A 20,420-nucleotide genomic window follows, 5' to 3' on the forward strand; every position below is an offset into this window, starting at 1 on the left:
ACTCCATCATCACACACATAATAACATCATACAACAAACATAAGTCGAATGAGAGTGTGGCCCACAAGGTCATCCATTGTGTTAGCGCCGACCCCATACGCTCCATACCTACATCACCTTCGGTAGAGAGGGTCGAACCAACCACATAAACTCATTCAACCCTCCATCACATCCATCGCATCACACACATAATAGCATCACACCACAAACATTGACTCTAATAAAGAATTACAAACAAGTTTACCAAACCATTCAAGCCAACAACACATGGCAAGTCAAAATGGATGATGCTCATAATAGATCCTCACGTGGATCACCACCTCAAACAAACAAATAACAATAATAGTTAACGAATATAGACTCACCAATATAAGGTATCATATGCCTAGGAAGTACATTGCTTACAGAATAGAAACCATGTGAATTATCTTAATCAATTCGCTCATTAGAGATTATATCGACACCTAGTACAAAAACTATTATAACTTCTCACTCGGAACTTCAATTAACTCACCGTTTGAACCACTAGAAAGTAGACAAACAGACCTTTCCAACCATATAAGATACACACCGAGATTCATTACCAATCATAACCAGATCTAATTTTAATCTACACCGAAATACAGTAGAGACTGCTGTGACACCTCGTACGAAAACTATTATAACTCTTCGCTCGAAACTCCAATTAACTAACCGTTTGAACCAATAGAAAATAGACAAACAGACCTTTCCAACCATATAAAATGCACACCGAGATTCATTACCAATCAATGCCAGATCTAATTTTAATCTAGACCCGAAATACAATAGGGACTGCTGTGACACCTCGTACGAAAACTATTATAACTCCTCACTCGGAACTCCAATTAACTCACCGTTTGAACCACTAGAAAGTAGACAAACATACCTTTCCAACCATATAAGATAGACACCTAGATTCGTTACCAATCAATCCAGATCTAATTTTGAAGTTAGATCAAAACATTGTCCTATATAGATATTTGTTTGGAATTCAAGATAGAACTAATATCTAAATCATTTAATCATTCTTTATAGAACTTATGTGATTAACAATACTAAACCTATCATGGAATAAATTGAAAAAGCCTACAAAAGAATTAGGAGATACCTCTTTTTCCTTAGATGACATCAAGAACACAATCGTGCCTCTTTCTCTCTCTAGAGAACTCCATCTCTACCTCTTTTCTTCTTTATCCATTCTCCATTCACTAAGAGTGGCTTGTTGAAGATTAAGAAGATATACTAACCATAACATAAACAATACATAGATTTCTTCAATTTATTCTTCAAAATCTTCTCCAAAGAATACCATTTCTCTTTCTCTCTCTAAGTTTTGTTCTAGATCTACAAAAAGAGCTCTAGACCCCTTTTTATATAATCAACTCAAGCAGCCCTAGTTTTCCTTCTAACCCACTTCTATTTTATGATGCTCAAGCCCACAACTTACTCTTCATATTAGGCCCAACCCCAAATTGACCTAGAGTTTTGTTATTCCCACCTAATTTGATATATATAGAAATTAGGGGTGTTACAACGATACAACCCCACGGTTCATGATCCGGTTACACAACCTATACACCACCACCGTCCACATGAAACCGAGACGACCATCACCCTTCCTCTACAACCCGACCACACCACACACCCACGTCACCGAGAACATCTCCATCCATTAAACCGAAACCGAGAACCCAACTTCACCCATACCCAAACCCGAGAACCTACCACACCTATCAACCGCCCAATCAACCTACTCCAACGACCACCCTTGGTTGTCTAACCCACTCAAACCGAACGTGAACACCACACTCCACCAATCGAAACCGAATGTCCAAACCCTAGTTCATCGTACCGTATTCGAATGGAAGTATCATCATATGATGGTTCGATAAATATTGAAGATTTCTTGGATTACGTTTCACGACTCGAGATTTTTTTTGATGTTATGCAAGTGGAAGGTCCTGAACAGGTACGTTGTGTTACTGGTTATTTATCTAAAACTGCTCTTACTTGGTGGAAACAGGAATTCGAAAATCGTCGTTTATTACACGTACCCCCTATTTCTTCTTGGTTAGAATTGAAACCATTAATGTTGTCACGTTTCCTCCCTCCAGATTATGAGAACCAATTGTGTGTTGATTATTTACGTTGCCGTCAAGGAAGACGTTCAGTTGAGGAATATGCTTCGGAATTCCAACGACTAATTACAAGACTTAATCTCCCAGATTTAGAGTCAATGAAAGTAGAAAAATTCAAAGACGGACTTCGGAATGATATTAAAGATTTGGTTAATTTAAGGTCTTTTAATTCGGTCTCTCAATGTATCAGTATAGCTCGGTCTTTTGAATCAGATTCACGTTCCATCTTCTTGATGAAGTCAAGCAGTTCGAACTCTACCTTGATGAAGTAGATCAATCGAAACAATCAGAGGAGGGTACTAAATCAATAGCCGATAATCCTTATAAAAAACCTCCACCAGTTAAGTGTTATCGTTGTTTTGAAACAGGACACTATTCTAATGCTTGCCCCTCTCGCGGTAAAGCAAATATTGTAGAAAAGAAATCAGATTCAGATGAAGATCAATTGGAACGTATTAACACTATTCCAGACAACGGTGATCGGGTTATGTTACTCACTCGGAGAGTTCTTTTTACACCTTTCGAGAGGAATTTATCTCAACGAAAGAATTTGTTCGTTACACGGGGAACAGTACTGAATAAAGTGTGTACTATTGTGATTGACAATGGTTGTGTAGAGAATTTAATTTCTACAAAGCTTGTCAACTTCTTGAGTATTACTACAACGATTAAGTCAAACCCGTATAAAACCGCTTGGATTCAGTCGGGTACTACTACACGGGTTGATCACATGTGTACTATTAATCTTTCTATTGGTTCTTCTTATTTGTCTACAGTTAATTGTGATGTCACAGATATGTATTTATGCCACATCATATTGGGACGACCATGGCAATCTGATGTTGATGCCACTTACCGTGGTCTTGAATGTTTATGAATTTCCGTGGAAGACGAAGATCGTGACGTTGTTACCAATTGAAGATGGATCGGAGGAACTACATTCTCTTCAAAAACGGTTCGGGACGAACCTCTTGGGAGAAAGGGATTCTGATGCAGGGGCACCCGGCGTGGAGACTTTTTCCATGACCGAACCCGGTCATGGGCCAACCGGCCATAGAGAGTAGTTTTAGGAAGTCCCAATTTTAGTATGATTATTAGAGAATTTAGGTTTAGGAAATTATGTTATTTTAGTATTTTCAATAATTGGAAAGGTCCAGATTTGAGTCTAGTTATTTAGGCAGTTGCAGTATTTTAATTATTTAGGAAAGTTTAATTCAAGTCTATCTAGGAAAGTCCAGAATCCTATAAAAGGATATCTAGTTTGTCCATTATTCTCAGATTGAGAGAAAAACCTCTTTGAAGTTTTAATAAAGTTGAGTATTTAGAGTTATTTAATCTTTATTTTTATCATTCTTATTTAGTTTATTCATCTCTTTTAATTCCGCTGCGTTTCTACATCAGAAAGGTTCGAGGGAAAAACTAGCGATTAAGGTATTCATCGAACTAGTTTTATTTACTTGGCATTATTGGTTTATGCATGTGATCCTGGGGACACTAATGTTAGACATATGATGTCTTTATCCGCTATAAACATTAGTAGAAGAGTGTAAATCCCAACACTATCAAAATAATTTGTTATTGTTGATAAGAAAAACTTTCATAAGAGGTCTTAAATTTTTAAAACATGATAAACAATCAAACTTGTGTCAGTTGGCATCAAGAGCGAGGTTTCTCCTGGCTCAATAGCAGAAGGCAAGGCTAGAAACACAACCTTCGACGGTGATTGGGATATCAATGTTGTATGGTTAACAATTGACATAATGAATCAACAAATAGACCTACTCCTGGTGATGTTCAAAAACCATCTAAATATCAATGCAAATCTTAGACAACCAACCATTAACAGGGAACGTGTTGAAAGATTTGCCACATCCAACTTATTAATGGATACATTACCAAAGAACGTGTTGATTGATTCACCCAGAAGACCACAACGCCATTATCTGGTGAATTTAATATATAAACATGAAATTCGATGTTCTGCCCTCACATGGCAAGTGTAATTGCACTATTGAAGGGGACACATCTAAAATGGAAATCAACAGTTATCCGGTCAACCACAATGACGAAAATGGATACTTTAGAGTCTTAGATGACATTCTCAGGGGGTGGCCCAATGTCGGGGCGTGCAGCGCCCCCACAGACCGTAAGCTGAAAAAAATTGAAGTCCAATTTATTACAAATACAAATAAAATTTAATTAAAAGATAAAGACTGTCAATAAACAGTCACAGAAGAAGTGTTAGTTTCGTGGAGTCCAAATTAGTTTTCCACCGAAAAGAAAAGGGTTCAATTCCCCACCATGAAATTAGTTTTTTTTAGTTGTTTACAAGAAAATTCTTTTGTGCCCCTTGCCGTTTAATTGCCTATAGTTTGGTCATTTATTTTTCTCTTTTGATCCAAATTTTCATATTAGTTCATCTTTATTTTATTTTATTTTATTTTATTTGTTAATTTGATTTTGACTCAGTTTTACTAAAATTACATTCTAACTTTGTTCTAGCCATTTTTTTCTATATTATTTTTTTGGAATATTGATTACAAAAGTCATCAAAGGCATTCACACATCTAAGCGATGTGATAACTGCCGCATTACTAATGGTCTAAAGCCCGATGAAATTAATGGCCTAAAGGCAACATAAACTACTATATATATATATATATATATATATATATATATATATATACACACTAGTTATAACCCGTGCCCTTAGGGCACGGGCGTTTATGTCTGACAAATAACGAAAAGTTAATAGTTTCGGGCCGATGAACACGAAAACGAAGTATGTTACATTTACAAACAATAAAAAATAAAAAGAACATTAACGAACACGAAAATCTGAAACAAAAGATTTAATATAAGTTAATAGTTTTTAAACCAAAAAGGTCTAAAATCGATTATTGGTGTTAAAAACAACATAAAAATTTCACAGAAGTTTTCAAGTCATCTAGTGGAGGTAAAAAATAAGTTTACTTTTACAAGAGGTAATTCGAATTGTTCAAAGAATCAATAAAAATTTATATTTTAATGAAATTTAAAAATGAAAATCAAGAGAAAATTTACAACAAAGAAAATCCCATTAAAAAATCACTATAAAGATAGATGTGTACCTTCCGGTTTACACAATTTGTAAAGTCTAGTTAAAAGATCATAACACTACCAGCTACTTACTCATCTCAAAAAAATTGAGAACTAAAATAATAAATTCAAATAAAAAATCGGGAAAAGAATAACAATTAACTCTTCAAAAGAGATGCTCTTCAAATCTAGAAGAAACGATACATAAAGATTGAAAACAAAACTTCAAATAAATGATTTCCTCACTTGCGAAAGATTAACATAGAAAGCAAAAATATCATAGATTGATAGAGAAAGAGAACATATAGAAAGAGAGACAAAGATTTATCATTTATCATTGATTATATTTACAATTACACATTTCAGTAAACTTATAGAGAATACAGAATATCTATATAACAAATGACATAGATTTTGGTGTCATGTCATAACTTTCGTTTATAAATCTTGGTCGTCCAATTTTCTTTTCTACATCATGACATTTCATTTTAAAGAGTCTTTGAAAAGATAGATATTTAACAGTCAAAATAACTACCCACTCCCTAAAAACTCTCTAACTCTTTTTCTCTCTTTCCTTTTTTCTCCCTTGAAACAACTCAATATAATCTCGATTATTATTTTAAATATATTTTTATAACTTCAATATTTGTATAAGATAAAAATATTTGATAATTTTGTATAACATAATATAAAAATTTCCGTGCCCTACGGGCACGGGCTGTATCCTAATCAATAAAAAAGTTATATATACTGAACTTTATGTATTAATCATACAGTCAAAACTTCAAAAACAAATGATTTCTTCACTTGCGAAAGATTAACAAATAATACAAAAATAACATAGATTGATAGACAAACAAACAGATATAAGTAAATACAATTCACGAGTTATGATATGCTTTGTCTCTCCTAACTTCTTCAAGTCCGTGAATTGTATTTATTTATTTTTTGAGGCATAAATGACTCATTCTTTTGATATAAAATTTAATTTTTGAGTTTATAGACCAAAAATAGGGTCCTAATACGAGATATAGTCCTCTATAATCCTAAAAAGGATTTCAAAACCAAAATAATAATTTAAATGGATATCTAGTCCTTTTGGTCTCATCTAGAGAGAAAACACAAATCCATATAATACATATTAAAGATTTAATACCTATATTAACCTTCTTTAATATCAAAACGTGATTTACATTCTAAACTGTTAAAGATATTTTTTCCATTTTTATCTCAACTTTCTCTCTCCAATCACGTTTGAATTGTAACTAACTACTATGTTGATAATATTCCGTAACTGAAATCCGGTAACTTTCCATCTCTCTCTCTAAAAACGAAATTTTCATTAAACATAAATTAAACTCACCACCAGCTGTTAAAAATTCCATTGTTTAATATTCAATCAAGAGCTTTCATCAAAACCTCCATTGTTATTTAGGTTTTATACTGTTTATCTCTTTATTCTAGCCATTGTTATTCAGGTTTAAAATCTTATCTTTATTGCTTTATAGGTTAAAGATTCATATAGAATCGTTGAAAACATCAAATCTTGATTTAGGTCTTTCTTTTCTTGTTTTCCATTTCAATAACTTTGAATCGGTTTTGTTGTAATCTTAATTACCTTCGAATTGAAGATTTATATTTTCTCTCTCTAAAACTTTCATAACTCTTTAAGATCTTTGATGTTTATTTCTTGTTTAATGATTTGTTCAATGTTAGTATGTTATTTCTCCTTCCAATGTTCATTGTATATTTCTTCAGATCTACGTTAAATCCTCTTCTTTTTTTTGTTTTTTTTGCAAATCAGAATCATCTGTCCGTACAGTTCTTGATCTTTGTGATTATCCACACTTATTCCTATAACAGAATATAAAGTACAGGTACTTTACGATAACTTTTCATGTTTTCTGATAAAATTTGCTAATAATATCTTGATGTTTATCCTTTCTGATTCTTGTAACAGAATAAAAATTACAGTTACGTTACGATAAATTACCATACTTTCTGATACAATCTGCATACATTTCACCTTAGATGATAGTATTAATGATCAAAGGTTCGTAAAGTATGAAAATTTTATCCAACATTACACGTCCTTTTTTTACCAGATCAGTGGCCATGACAAGCATATAAAACTTCTCTTAACCTAATAAACAATTGTACTTTTCCATACATTATACATAATTTATTGATCTGTACCTGTTATTTATGATCCATCTCATTTGTTTTTTATTAAATGTTTCATTATTAATGTATGTAAATTTGATTATAATTTTTTTTAACTAATACATATGTTTTTTTTTTCTTGGAGTAAACCAGCACTGATGAAATTTCTTACAGAATCATCACATAAACTATAGAAGTATAAATTACGATGAAGAAGATTGTTTCTATGATCCTGTTTGGACAACGGAGTCTTACGTGAAGACTTACAAGGAACATATAAACCCTGCCCCTAACTTTGATGAACCATGTACATTTAATGAAGAGTCAAAAACACTACCATGTTTGATTCGCCGTAAACCTGGAAGACCAAAGACAGTAAGGATCGAGAGCTCGGGCAACATTCTGACGGAGTTTATTTTTAAGTTACCTAGTCTACTATGTTCTTTTCATTTACAATAAAACACAGATTACTGTTCAATAAAATTTCCTTTCAGTCGTACAAAGGTTGTGTTATTTACTATACAGTATACATAATTTATGATAAATCACATACTTTATAACAAAAAACATGATTTCAGATTTACATTTCCTAACAAGTTACTATAATTTATGGTACATAATGGATAATCTAAGTATTCAATGGTACATAATGGATTCAATGGTACATTTCCTAACATGACATAAAAAACAAGTAATTTATGTCAGAAAATAATCTAAGTATTCAATGGTACATAATGGATGACACACACGCATATGATAAATTACGTTGTATACATGACAAATGATGGTTTCCTCGTCATAAATAACACATAATTTACGAACTTGTTTCATAATTTGTATTCGATGTGCGTTTATGTATGAGTAAAAAATGAAAGTTAAGTGAGAGAAAGTTGATATATATGTGTTGAATATTAACCCCCAAATCACGCTAATTGATCTCAGAAAATATACTCTTTCCAAATCTGAAAATTAAGTGAGAGAAAGTGATATATAGATTTGGTTTCCAAATCTGAAAGGATGAGAGAGAAAATCTGTTTTGGAAAATATCCGTTTCCCAAATCTGTTTTGAAAAATCTGTTTTGGAAAATATCCTTGATCCGTTACTTCCTATTAAATCTTTTCAGTTTGTAACCTAAATATCTCCCCCCAAATCACGCCCCCTGGTTTGGGAAACTTTCCGGATTCATTCTGAAATTTAACAACCCCGAATTTTTTAGACGAGGGACATGGAGGGTATTTATCAATAAAGTATGAGTTATTTATGCCCTTATTGTAAAAGGACTAAATGTCCATATTTTGGGAAGATTGGTCTATATACCTATTATGAAAATGATTTTGGTCTATATACCCATGGACTCTATAAAATTTACATATATAATTTTAAATGATTCAACTATGTATAAAATCAGTTGTTTACATTGAAATTAAAGTCAACGCAATTCACAAGTTAGCGGTAATCATGTTGGTTGAGAATGTCACTATAAATGGTAGAAATCACTTCGTTTAAATGCCACATCAAGACTTTCAAACATTCTACAATAGTTTGTTATAACTAAAAGAGCCCCGTTTATCCACCACACTACCCCACTTTCTATGGGTTCGGATCATGTTAATCCAAACAAGTCTATCAATCATATTTACAGCGCCAAAGATTATGTTAATTTTCTTTGTTCCTTTAGTTACACTGCCAAACAAATCCAAACGGTTAGAGTGCCTTACTGTTGCAATGTTTCAAACTCGTCTTTAGATCTCAACTATCCATCTTCCATTGCCTTCTTCAATGTGAATGATTCTTCTCATATTGAACTTACAAGAATTTCATAGGAAGGCGACTAATGTCGGGGATGGAATGTTCAACTTATACAGCTAAGTTGACGTCCATAAACGGATTTTAGGTAACCGTGACTCCAAATATTCAAGGAGAAGTTTGAAAAGAAATTTTTTGAGTTGCAACGGAAGGACCATAGTTGATGAAACAAAAAAGTAGTTCATGGGTCACTTAGCTGGGTCAAGGACGGGAGTGTTACGTGCACAGAGGATTTTGATAAAATTCTTGACTTGCTGATTCACTTTCCCTCCAAGACAAAATATTTCAAAATTTGACTACGATCTCGACGGATCTTTTATCTGATTGACTTAACAAGGATGCAAACATTTTCCAAAATTAATATGTACAAATAATGATATCCATAAACATTACCTTCTCAAAAGATTCCTAAATATATGATTCCAGCTCAAAACCTTAAATTCGTTCTTCTTGAATTTCATATTACGGAAACCGGAAATCTCAGTGATTCTAGTAGTGAATAATCATAATCTGGTATTTCTCGAATTATAAATGTTTTTGCTTAAAATCTGATAATATGATCTTACAAATCTACAATTTATTATTGATGGTATGCCAAATACCTGTATAAATAATGACATCCATCAACTTTTGAGATTCCATCATTTCCCTACTAGAAAAACAGGTTCCAATTAAAAAAAAATGTCCTCTTTCCGTTGCCTTAACCTCCCCGCTGAATGTGATGGAGGTACATATTATCTCTCTTCCTTTCTCTCTCTCTCTATGTATGTATGTATATATATGTCTAATTGATATGTGAATCTGAACAAAATGAAATATGATTTTGCAGGAAAGTTAAATTGGCCAGAGCTGGTAAGGAAAAAACAAGATTATGCAATAGCTACAATTCGTAAAGACCATCCAAACATATTTGTGTTGATAGTGACGCCTGGAATGGTTGTGGAAGGATATTACTGTTGCAACCGCGTCCAACTGGTAGTCGATGCAGCTGGAACTGTTATTCGCATCCCAATTGTCGGATGAGCTAACCTTGTAGTTCGTTTTTACTTTTATTAAGTATAAAATAAATAATTTTCTCGAAGAAAAAAGTAAGTGATCGAGATGAACTAATCATGTGAGCTGGTAAATTTATTGCTTGAGATAATTTTTCTTACAGTAGTAGTTTGTCTTTTGTTGAACTTGAGATTCACTTGTTTATCTAATAGAAGTACAAATCTAGTGATCGACTAGACAGTCGCATCCTTCTTTTTTTTTGGGCATTCCCGCATAAGGTTAATGCAGTTTTGAAAGAGGAAAATTTTTTCAACTTCTTAGACATATAATTATATATCATATGCTCATAATGTTTGAAAGTATCCATTTATCAATACTTAAATGATATCCTCTAAAATTTGCTTAAAAATTGTACAATTTTTTTGGCTTTGTTTCTTTAGAAATCATTCTCCGTAACAAAGCTGCAGTGGCGTAGCCGAGAATATGAAGATCTCATGCGAAATTTTAATCTTGGGCCCTCCACAATATAACACTTGTTATGACAAATTAAGAATTAAACATAATTTTATATGTAAATAAATAATGAATAAAATATAAAGTCAAGGATTGTTAAGTGAAGAGTACCTCTTTGCGATGAAGAATTTGTAAATTGAGCAAGAAACTTGTTTATACCCAATTTCAAATTGAGATGATTAGAAGTTAAAAATTTTTTTGAAACGAATATGAATTAATATGAAAGGGAGCCAAAAGGTTACATAAAAAGGGAGAGTGCCTAGCAGCCTCTCAAGAGCCGGTTCCCTCCTTTGAGATCCGGCTATTTCCTATATCGAATCAAGGATGAGGAGCCAGCCCAAGGAAAAGACAATAGGAATTACAGAGAAGCCAAAAAACTATCCCATGTTTCCTCCTTTGGGACGGCAGAAGGTATGGCTCCGCGGGCCCATTTAGCCATTTACAAGGTCTCTTGGGGCCGAGCAGGAGCTTACACATCTGATATTATTGCTGCCATTGACCAGGCAATGGAAGCTGGTGTAGATATTCTTTCATTATCTCTTGGTTATCTTTTTAGGGGAGTTCCTATTTATGAAGACCCAATTTCCATAGCCTCGTTCGCAGCAATGGAGAAAGGAGTTTTCGTTGGGACTTCTGCAGGAAATGTTGGTGGTGAGTATGAGAAAGGTAAGTTAAATGATGGCGGTGAGTATTGGAGCGTTGAAAATGGATTACCATGGGTACTAACCGTCGGTGCGGGTTCTATTGATAGAGCATTTAACGGTATTGTAACCTTAAGTAATGGAGTTTCAATAATAGGTCAATCACTCTATCCACTTAAGTCACCACTAAGCAAAGTTCCTTTGATGTTTATGAAAACTTGCAGAACTATAGAGGAGATGAAAGAAGTTGGCTTCAAAATTGTAGTTTGTATTGACACAAAAAGCCCGAATGATCCCACATTCGACGAACATATCGATCATGTTAACAATGGAAATGTTGCTGGAGGTATCTTTATTTCTAATACGTCTCAACTCGATTCATTACAAGGCCTCACATTTCCTGCAATTTTTGCAAATCCGGAGGATGCCCAATTGATATTGGATTATATTAAAATGAGCTCTGATCCAAGAGCAAGTATAGAATTTCAACATACATATGTTGGTAAAAATAGACAAGCACCAAGACTAGCTGATTATAGTTCTAGAGGACCATCTCCAATCTGTCCTAGTATCTTGAAACCGGATATTATTGCTCCTGGCATATCCGTTATAGGAGCATATCCTAAAACAGAACCAGTTCACAATACCGGTTCACGTTTACTTTATAGCGACTTTAATATCTTATCAGGGACTTCAATATCTTCCGCTCGCACAGCAGGTGTAGCTGCACTTTTAAAGGGAATCCACCCAAAATGGAGTCCCTCTGCTATTCGATCTGCCATGATGACTACTGCAGAAAATTTGGATAACAATCTCAACGCCATTCAGGATAGCGGAAATTACTACCAACCTGCAAGCCCTCTTGCTATTAGAGCCGGTCATCTTAATCCGAACAAGGCTGCTGATCCTGGACTAGTCTATGACGCTAATGCAATGTTAATTTTCTTTGTTCTATTAACTACACTTCTAATCAAATTCAAAGTATTACAAGAAGGTCAAGGTTATAATTGTTCGAACCCCTCTTCAGATCTCAATTACCCATCTTTCATTGCCTTCTTCAATGCGAATGATACGTCTTCTGATGCTAAACTTGTACAAGAATTTCAGCGGACAGTGACTAATGTCGGGGATGGAATGTTAACTTATACGGCTAGATTGACAGGCATGAATGAATTTAAGGTGACTGTGAAGCCAGATAAATTGGTGTTTAAGTACAAGTATGAGAAGCAAAGTTATAGAGTTATACTAGAGGGAACAAAGCTGATAAAACAAATGGTTGTTCATGGTTATCTTAGTTGGATAGATGTTGGAGGTATGTATACGGTAAGAAGTCCTATTGTAGCTTCAAGACTTAGCTTAGCAACTCCAAACTAAGTAGATGATAATCAACAACAATACCCTGATCCTAGATCTTAGTATGAGATCATGATAAAATTCTTGACTTTCTATTCACTTTGTAAGAAAACACTAAGCAAAAAGTCAAATGCGATCACTTATTGAATATTTGGAAATAAAACTATTCCTTACGAGAAATTCTATTCATCCTCCATTTTGGTCCCTCACCCAGCCCTTCACTGATGTGACGACATATCACTTGATGAGGAGCAATTGGAGAGAGAATGGTGAGAAAATGTACTCTACTGATATGTCGCCACATCAGCGGAGGACCGGGGGAGGGACCAAAATGGAGGGATGAATAGAATTTTTGATTCCTTATATAGTTTACAACTAAAAGTTGATCTTACGTGATGTAGATTGTTGCGTCAATTTAGCAGTATAGTTTATACCACTTCGATCCTACAAAACAAGACTTAGGTGTCGTTTGGCAACACTAAAATAAGTTACTTTTTTGCTTATTTAAGTAGAAAAGTCAAAAAGTTAGTTTGGTACGCAAAAATTATCGACTTCATTTAAGTTAAAATTTGACTTTTTCTAGAAGTTAAAATTTTTAGCGTTTGACTTCAAAGTAAAGTAACTTTTTTTTGAGACATGCATGAATTTTACTTGACGAATTTTTTTTTGTCTATCTCGGCTCCACTACCACAACTAAACTTCTACTATACCATTCTACCCTCACCACCACCCTACCTCAACTAGCACAGCCACACCTTAACCACCACCTTCGTACCACCACCACCACCACCACTATACACCACCACACCTCGACAACAACCACCTCGTAGCTCCACCACCACCACCACCACCACTATCATTGTACCTTCACCACCACCGCCACCACCACCACCGCCACCGCCACCACGGTACCTCCATCAGTACCACCTACATATCTTATCCACCACCTTTACCACCATCACCATACCACCACCACCATAACTCCGCCACTATCACTCACATACCTTATCCACCACCACCAACGTATTTCCACTGTTACCACCAACGTACTTCCACCACCATCGCCACTATCTACCTCCACCACCACCATAACTCCGTCACTATCACTCACATACCTTATCCACCGCCACCACCGTATTTCCACCATCACCACCACCGTACTTCCACCATCACCACCACCACCGTACTTCCACCATCATACATCCTGTAGGGATTTACACCCTTCTACTAGTGTTTATAGCGGAAATAAGACATCTAATGTCTACACTAGTATTCCCAGGATCACATGCAAAAACTAGTAATTAAACTAACGGAGATAGTAGATTACCTTAATCGCTTTTCCCTCGAACTAGTTGAATTGATTGAAGAAGACCAAGAGCTTCAAGTGTAGCTCCTCTACTTGGGACACGAGCAATCAATTTGATCTCCCACCTTGTTGTATAGCTAGCACACCAATGGTGGTTGGATAGAAGAACACCTTCTTCTTTGACTAGATAGATAGTTAATGGGAATTAGCTCACTTTCTCCTCTCTACTTGATGTGGTAGAGTAAGAAAGCTTAGAGAGAAATTCCACACCTTATTCTCTGCCCTAAGAGTGTTTATATAGAACCCTAATGAGAATCCACCTCCTTTTAGGTTTCCTAAAACACCCTTTAGAATAAGATTTAGGGAAATAGTCAAAAATAGCAACTATTGGTATTTTCTCAATTCCCTAAGGAGATGACGTCCAAACCCAGCCAAAATTGGCAGATTTAATGTTCATAACATAAGGAAACGTCCCTCAAAAAATCAGTCCAATCCGATCCCTAAAAGTGCCCGAATCGGCCTAGGCCCAAAAACCCTGTTTTTGGCCTTTTTGTACTATCTTTGCCTAATTCCTTTTTAGGCCTATGAGATATGTTTATGGGACACTCCCGTGATTATATCTCACTCCCACTAGTCATATCCTAGATCAATTTGTCACTCTTATGTGTAACCCGTTGTAGGATCCGATCGAAGTTAGCCGCGAATTACTTCGTAATTCGACGATCGTAGTTGGTCTCTAGCTACAACTCTACGATCCCTAAATCAATCGGACTTGATGATCTTCCACATCAATTGTCCTATCCGACAATTTGTTCGCATTGTCACCTTGGTCGAAGGACATCTCCTTCAACTCCTTCAGACTCCCACTTGGACTTAGAACAAGTGCAATGCCTCGATTCCCGTGTCAATTTAGTATCCCATCTGATACGTCACGTCATTCAGACTTTCTTGATATCCGAGTACAACTGTAAAAGACAAACGATTAACTTTTAATCCGTTTGAGCGCGGCCACGCATTTTCAGTTGCTACTCATCAAGTGGCCTTGAGACACTTTGTACCTAATGTGATTAGGGTGACACAATCCATTCTTGCGCTCCCACTTAACTTCATGTCTATACTGTCCTTCCCAGTATCCGCCTTTATAACCTCCTTTTACGGCGCGGCGTTTAACGGAACCAAAGTCGGGCATTCCTTACATAAGATGAGTGGAGCACTCATGTTTTGAGGAATCTCTCCAATTGTCTTTATGAGAAGTATTGACGTTCATCACGAGTGATGTACTTCTCATTTGAGGGTTATCCAGTGTATAAACCTTTTACACACCCACGTAGTCGAATAGAATATACTATTCCTATAGCCCATGAAACTGCGCTATCCCATCGACTCCCGTGCTAGTCTTCGTGAGTCATTGTTGTCCATGCAATGACCTGGACCAGGTATTCGATAATAAATATTCCAAGTTCACTTAATAGGGTTTCATTCATCAGATCACGTATCTGACAAACCTATTCGGAATGTTTTATCATCAATGGACTGTCGTTTAAATACTAAACCAAATTTAGACGACTTGTGAAATAACTCTATTATTTCTGATAACGAGAGTTGTAAATCTGAGCCTCTTCCGTAAAACTCTTTTTACCCACTCAGTTTTACTCGTCGAGGTTTAAAATTATACCTCATGCCTTAGACTGTGTATGAATCTCATACTATGTCTTAGGTGACAGTTCAGTTTGACTACCGTGGTAGTCGGTTTTAAACTTTGCTAATTATCAATTAATTTGAAGACGGTTATCTTCAACCTTGATAATTTCTAGTAACTTTTACTAGAGTTAAGGCTTTTAATTCTTTATGTAGTATTTGCAACAGTTCCCGGCTTAAACACTTTTAGCCTACTTTCCTTCCATGTCTGAAAGTTTGCTACGATGACATGTTCAATTTTGTACTACTTCATCCTTTAGCCTTCTAGGATGTACTAAGTAGTGTTTCGGTTTTCCAATCCGAATTTGGATGTTTAAATGCTAATCATGTCCAACATGATTGACTTTATGTTTTCGAACATAAATGTCTCTCTCATGCGTGCTAGCTCATCGGTGTCTTTTCAGACTCCGAGTTTTGCAACGCCCTCTGTCATGAATTTTTGGGTCGAAATCTTTTAGACTTTCCGAGTCTTAGATTTTCTGTTTCGGATCTCAAGCATCTCAGCGTACTGAGTCTCTCTAATCCTATCATCCTTTTGATCTATGCTTATAGATCTTCAGATGCTCAAAATGGCATTTTATCCTTTTGTGTGTGGTCCTTTATTGAGTCAGTTCGTTACTGTTATACAACATCTTATGTCGTACTCAATCTTTTGTATGTACTCAGCATACGGACCCGGAAGGTTTGTTTCTCCCACTTACCTTATTGAAACTCGTGATTCAAGATTTTCTTCATTCCTCAGGAATCAAACTTCTTTGATTGCCTTTTTGAATCGAAGATTCTAACTCTTGCGTGCTTTTAATCCGTCGATAGATTTCTGAAGCATGCTTGTGGACATAACTTGATTGGAAGAATCTTATTCTTCTTGTCTAGTTTCGGGAAACATGAATGTTTCCATCCTTCTCAGTTTTCTACTTTGGAAAACCAATTTAGGTCTTCTGTTGACTTAAATTATCAAGCTTCATGTCTTGACGAGATATGGATTCCATGATGATTTTGGCTTCTAGCCAAAATCTAGAGTCAGTTTCCGTTTCTGCGCAGGTCTTTTATCTCTTCAGAAATAACCTTTATTTTCTGAGTCTTTGAGATTTGACTTTTTAGGGCTTTTGAACAACAATTTGGAATTTTCTCAACTACTTTGAGATATTCCTTTAGAGACACTTTCACTTGTTTTGAGAGTTCTCCGGCGAATGACATTTGCTTTTGTGCGATGGGTTTATAAGATCATATCTTTAACCTTTCCTTTTCCGAGGAGCCGCAGTTTGTTGCTCTTGGTCGAATTTAATCGTCTTGTACAAGTTGCATGATTGTTCTTCATGACTCTCCATGATTTTTCTCATGATCGAATTAAATCGACTTGTACTTTTCTCTCCCACTTATTCTTGTAATAATTAGTGCTAATTATTAGAAGAATACTATCATGAGCAACAAACACTTTGTTCTCTTGATTGGTTATGGAAGAAGCCCAAATTTCTTTCAAAAAGAAATTGCGTCAGATATTAGCTAGTTTTGTAACGCTTTTACAGATTTAGCTTTAGACGGAATTTTGGTAGTTTTGTGAGAAACTGTGTCTAGACTAATGGATTTGGAGGATAGAGTTTGATTCGTGTTCTTCATCTTAATCCATTTGGACACTCCAAATATGGATAGGTTAGAAGTACGTTTGAAGATCAATCTCTGTTTCTGACTCAAGACTTTCTTTCTTGTCAGTATGATTCATGTTTTGGTTATAGTGGACTTGTTGTCCTCATCCCTTTTGGATTGGGATGAACCTATCTTATAGGTTTTTGACCAAGTTTAGAATCTTTTGGTATAATTTGTTAAATTTAGCACTTATAAATATCTCAATTTAGAAATAAAGTTCTTTATTGATTCTCCGTAATACTTAGTACAGAGATGATGTTAAAAACTAGAAAAACTATTAATCTAGAATAGTGCCTAAAGTAGACTTCGATCCCTTTCAGCATCCTTAGCAGTCGAGGCTTCTGCTCCCTCTTGGATCTTGTCTTCCTTAGCCAAATACTCAGTTCCCAGCTGCACCTGTCCATTCACAATGATAGGGCAATTTTAGGTATCATATACCAAGGTTTGGGAATTTTACAGTATTTGATAAGTTAACTGTTTATACCTGAATTGGAAGCCACTGTTCCATTCTTCTTGTCCTCCAAGAACTTAGGGCAGTTTCTTTTCCAGTGGCCCTTGCCATCACAGTAGAAACATATGGTGTCAGGAGGAGGACCTTTGTCTTTAGATTTGGCAACTCGTTTGCCTTTACCTTTTGACGCGGTTTTCTTCTTCTGTTTTCCACCTTTCTTGAACCCTTTGTCCTTTTGTACCATAAGAACGTCCTTCTTAGTCTCCACTATAGCGACGTCCTTTTCGGCTGTTAGAAGCATAGAATGAAGTTCCTCCAACGTTTTATCCCATCCATTCATGTTGTAGTTCATCTTAAACTGATTAAAACCACTATGGAGGGAGTGAAGGATAGTGTCGGTAGCCGTCTGTTGGCTATAAGGGAAACCTAGTTTAGCCAGCTTGCCCATGAGCCTGATCATTTGACGAACATGAGGCCCAACTGGTTTTCCCTTTTCAAGGCGCATGTCCATAATTGCTTTGGAGGTTTCAAACCTCTCCAATCTCGACTGTTTCTGGAACATTTCCCGAAGTTGTCGCATCATGGAGTAAGCATCCATGTCTATGAACTGTTCTTGCAGAGTCGGTTCCATGGTTGCTAGCATTAAGCAAGTTACAGGCTCTGCCTTTTTCCGCACACTCCTTTCTTCATCTATCTCTTCTTTAGTCGAATCATCATCCAATACAGGAATTGGAGTTTCTAGTACATGTTGCTTTCCTTCCATCCTGAGAACTATTCCCAGGTTCCTCTCCCAGTCAAGGAAGTTGTGCTCATTTAGCTTCTCCTTGTCGAGAAGTGAGCGGAAGTTGAAAATATCTTTTGTCATCTTTGAACTACATAAAAGAAATGGCAAAGTTTTAAAACTCGTTATCGTTTTTGAAAAACTTAGTTTTCCCACATTATTCAATAAAAATCGTCCCCGATTGAATAAGTGATTCCAAGACCCCAGTTCTTCGGAGTAAAGCGGACGAAGGCCCTACCCTTTGACTCCGTCATTCCGGGTGAGTGAACTACTTCACTGATCATACCTTATGACTCTTGGTTGATAGATTTCATTAATGAATGACTAATCTATCCTTTTGCCTCGAGTATCCAAGACTCTCTTGCTGATCTCGTTGAGTAGAACCATTTAGACGTGTAGGCCTCTTCTATAGACCTACCCGCATTGTCCCAAGGTAGAGGAGGTACTCTGCGAAGGCCGACCCACCTTCCTCGAACAAGGGCGCAACGAGTGTCTTAATCTGGATAGGCGATTACTCAAGATTACGTTTTGGGGACTTTTACGCTAGTCTGGCGTTTGTTATAGTGAACTATTTAGCCTAACTAACATCCACGACATAAAGCGTAAATAAGTAAGTAAATGCGCGCGAGAAAGTAAATCAAGCAGACATGGATCCTAGTATGGCCCCTAACCTAGAAGATCTAATCTCCTTTGGTTTTCTTCTTGTTTCGCCTTTTGGTTCGTCTAGATCTCCATCTTTGAACCTCCATTGATTTCTCCCACTCGCCTTTGGATTCCATCCTCGAGTTTCTTCAATGGATTCATTGACCCTAAACTCTAATTACAAGACTCTAACGATTCGCAGATCGTATAAACTTAAAATTAAAATTAATTACAAAGCATGCACCCATCCGTGCTTAAAACAAGAATAAAGAAATAAATCTATGGCCATACTAGTTTCCCGCATTCACATCACATGCAATCATATAATATATCAAGGCTAAGAATTATATATGCATGATAATCTTGGGAGATACTTTTGTTGACATCACATGTCACATGACCTACCTTAAGTCTAAATTCAAAGAATTCGACTAATGGTGCGTTCTCGTTTTTATCTTTTATGATTTCTAAAATCATCTTTAAGAAAAACTCCGTTTTGGGCTCGAGAAAGCCCGGGTCAATTTCGGAAAAAATATTGGTTCGATTCTTAATGATTTCATAAATCAGTTTAAAGAGAAATCCGTTTTGGGCCCTTGGATGGCCCGGATTGATTTTGGAATTATTTGGTTGGAATCGGAAGAAATTTTGGCAAAAACTCCCACTCGAATGATGGTCCCTTTTCGTGGTCCGAAAAGCCTCGGAAAAGCCCAGGACAAGTCCTAGACAAGTCCCGGCCCAAGCCCACAAAAGGGCTCGGACAAGGTCCGGACATAGCACGGCCCATAGGGCCGGCATGTCCTGGCCGAGGCCTATCAAGGCCTGGTCTCGTCCTGGCCCGGAGCCAGGACGCTAGTCCATGCACAGGACGCGTCCTAGACGTGTCTGGTGCTGGACCGGACCAGCACTAGGTGTCTCGGACTAGTCCGAGACACCCAGAACCTCCCAGACGCGTCTGGTCGAGTGCTCTGGACGCGTCCTAGACGCGTCCAGGAAGCTCCCTCCGCAGCTGCTGGTCGCGTCTCCAAGACGCGTCCCAACAGCTGCTCTGGACGCGTCTTCAAGACGCGTCCAGAAGCTTCTGTCGCAGCTGCTGGTCGCGTCCTAAACGCGTCTCAGCAGCTGCTCTGGACGCGTCCAGAGGACGCATCCAGGAGCTTCTGGTCTGGCCAGGAAGCTTCCTGGCCGGACACT

General features: G+C 36.5%; 1 pseudogene across 1 annotated transcript in view; it reads left to right on the forward strand.

The window, feature by feature from the left end:
* LOC147565920 (subtilisin-like protease SBT3 pseudogene) overlaps positions 1-12,728 on the forward strand; it is a 30,593-nt pseudogene extending 17,865 nt beyond the window's left edge. The window contains exons 3-4 of the transcript XR_015230315.1: positions 11,125-11,829; positions 11,884-12,728. The product of XR_015230315.1 is annotated as a subtilisin-like protease SBT3 pseudogene (transcript). The remainder of the gene's footprint in view (positions 1-11,124; positions 11,830-11,883) is intronic.
* Positions 12,729-20,420: the final 7,692 nt, after the last annotated feature.

Source organism: Eschscholzia californica, unplaced genomic scaffold (genome assembly GCF_041429995.1).
Source record: "Eschscholzia californica isolate CP2 unplaced genomic scaffold, dmEscCali1.0.p SCAF_1, whole genome shotgun sequence".
NCBI lineage: Eukaryota > Viridiplantae > Streptophyta > Magnoliopsida > Ranunculales > Papaveraceae > Eschscholzia > Eschscholzia californica.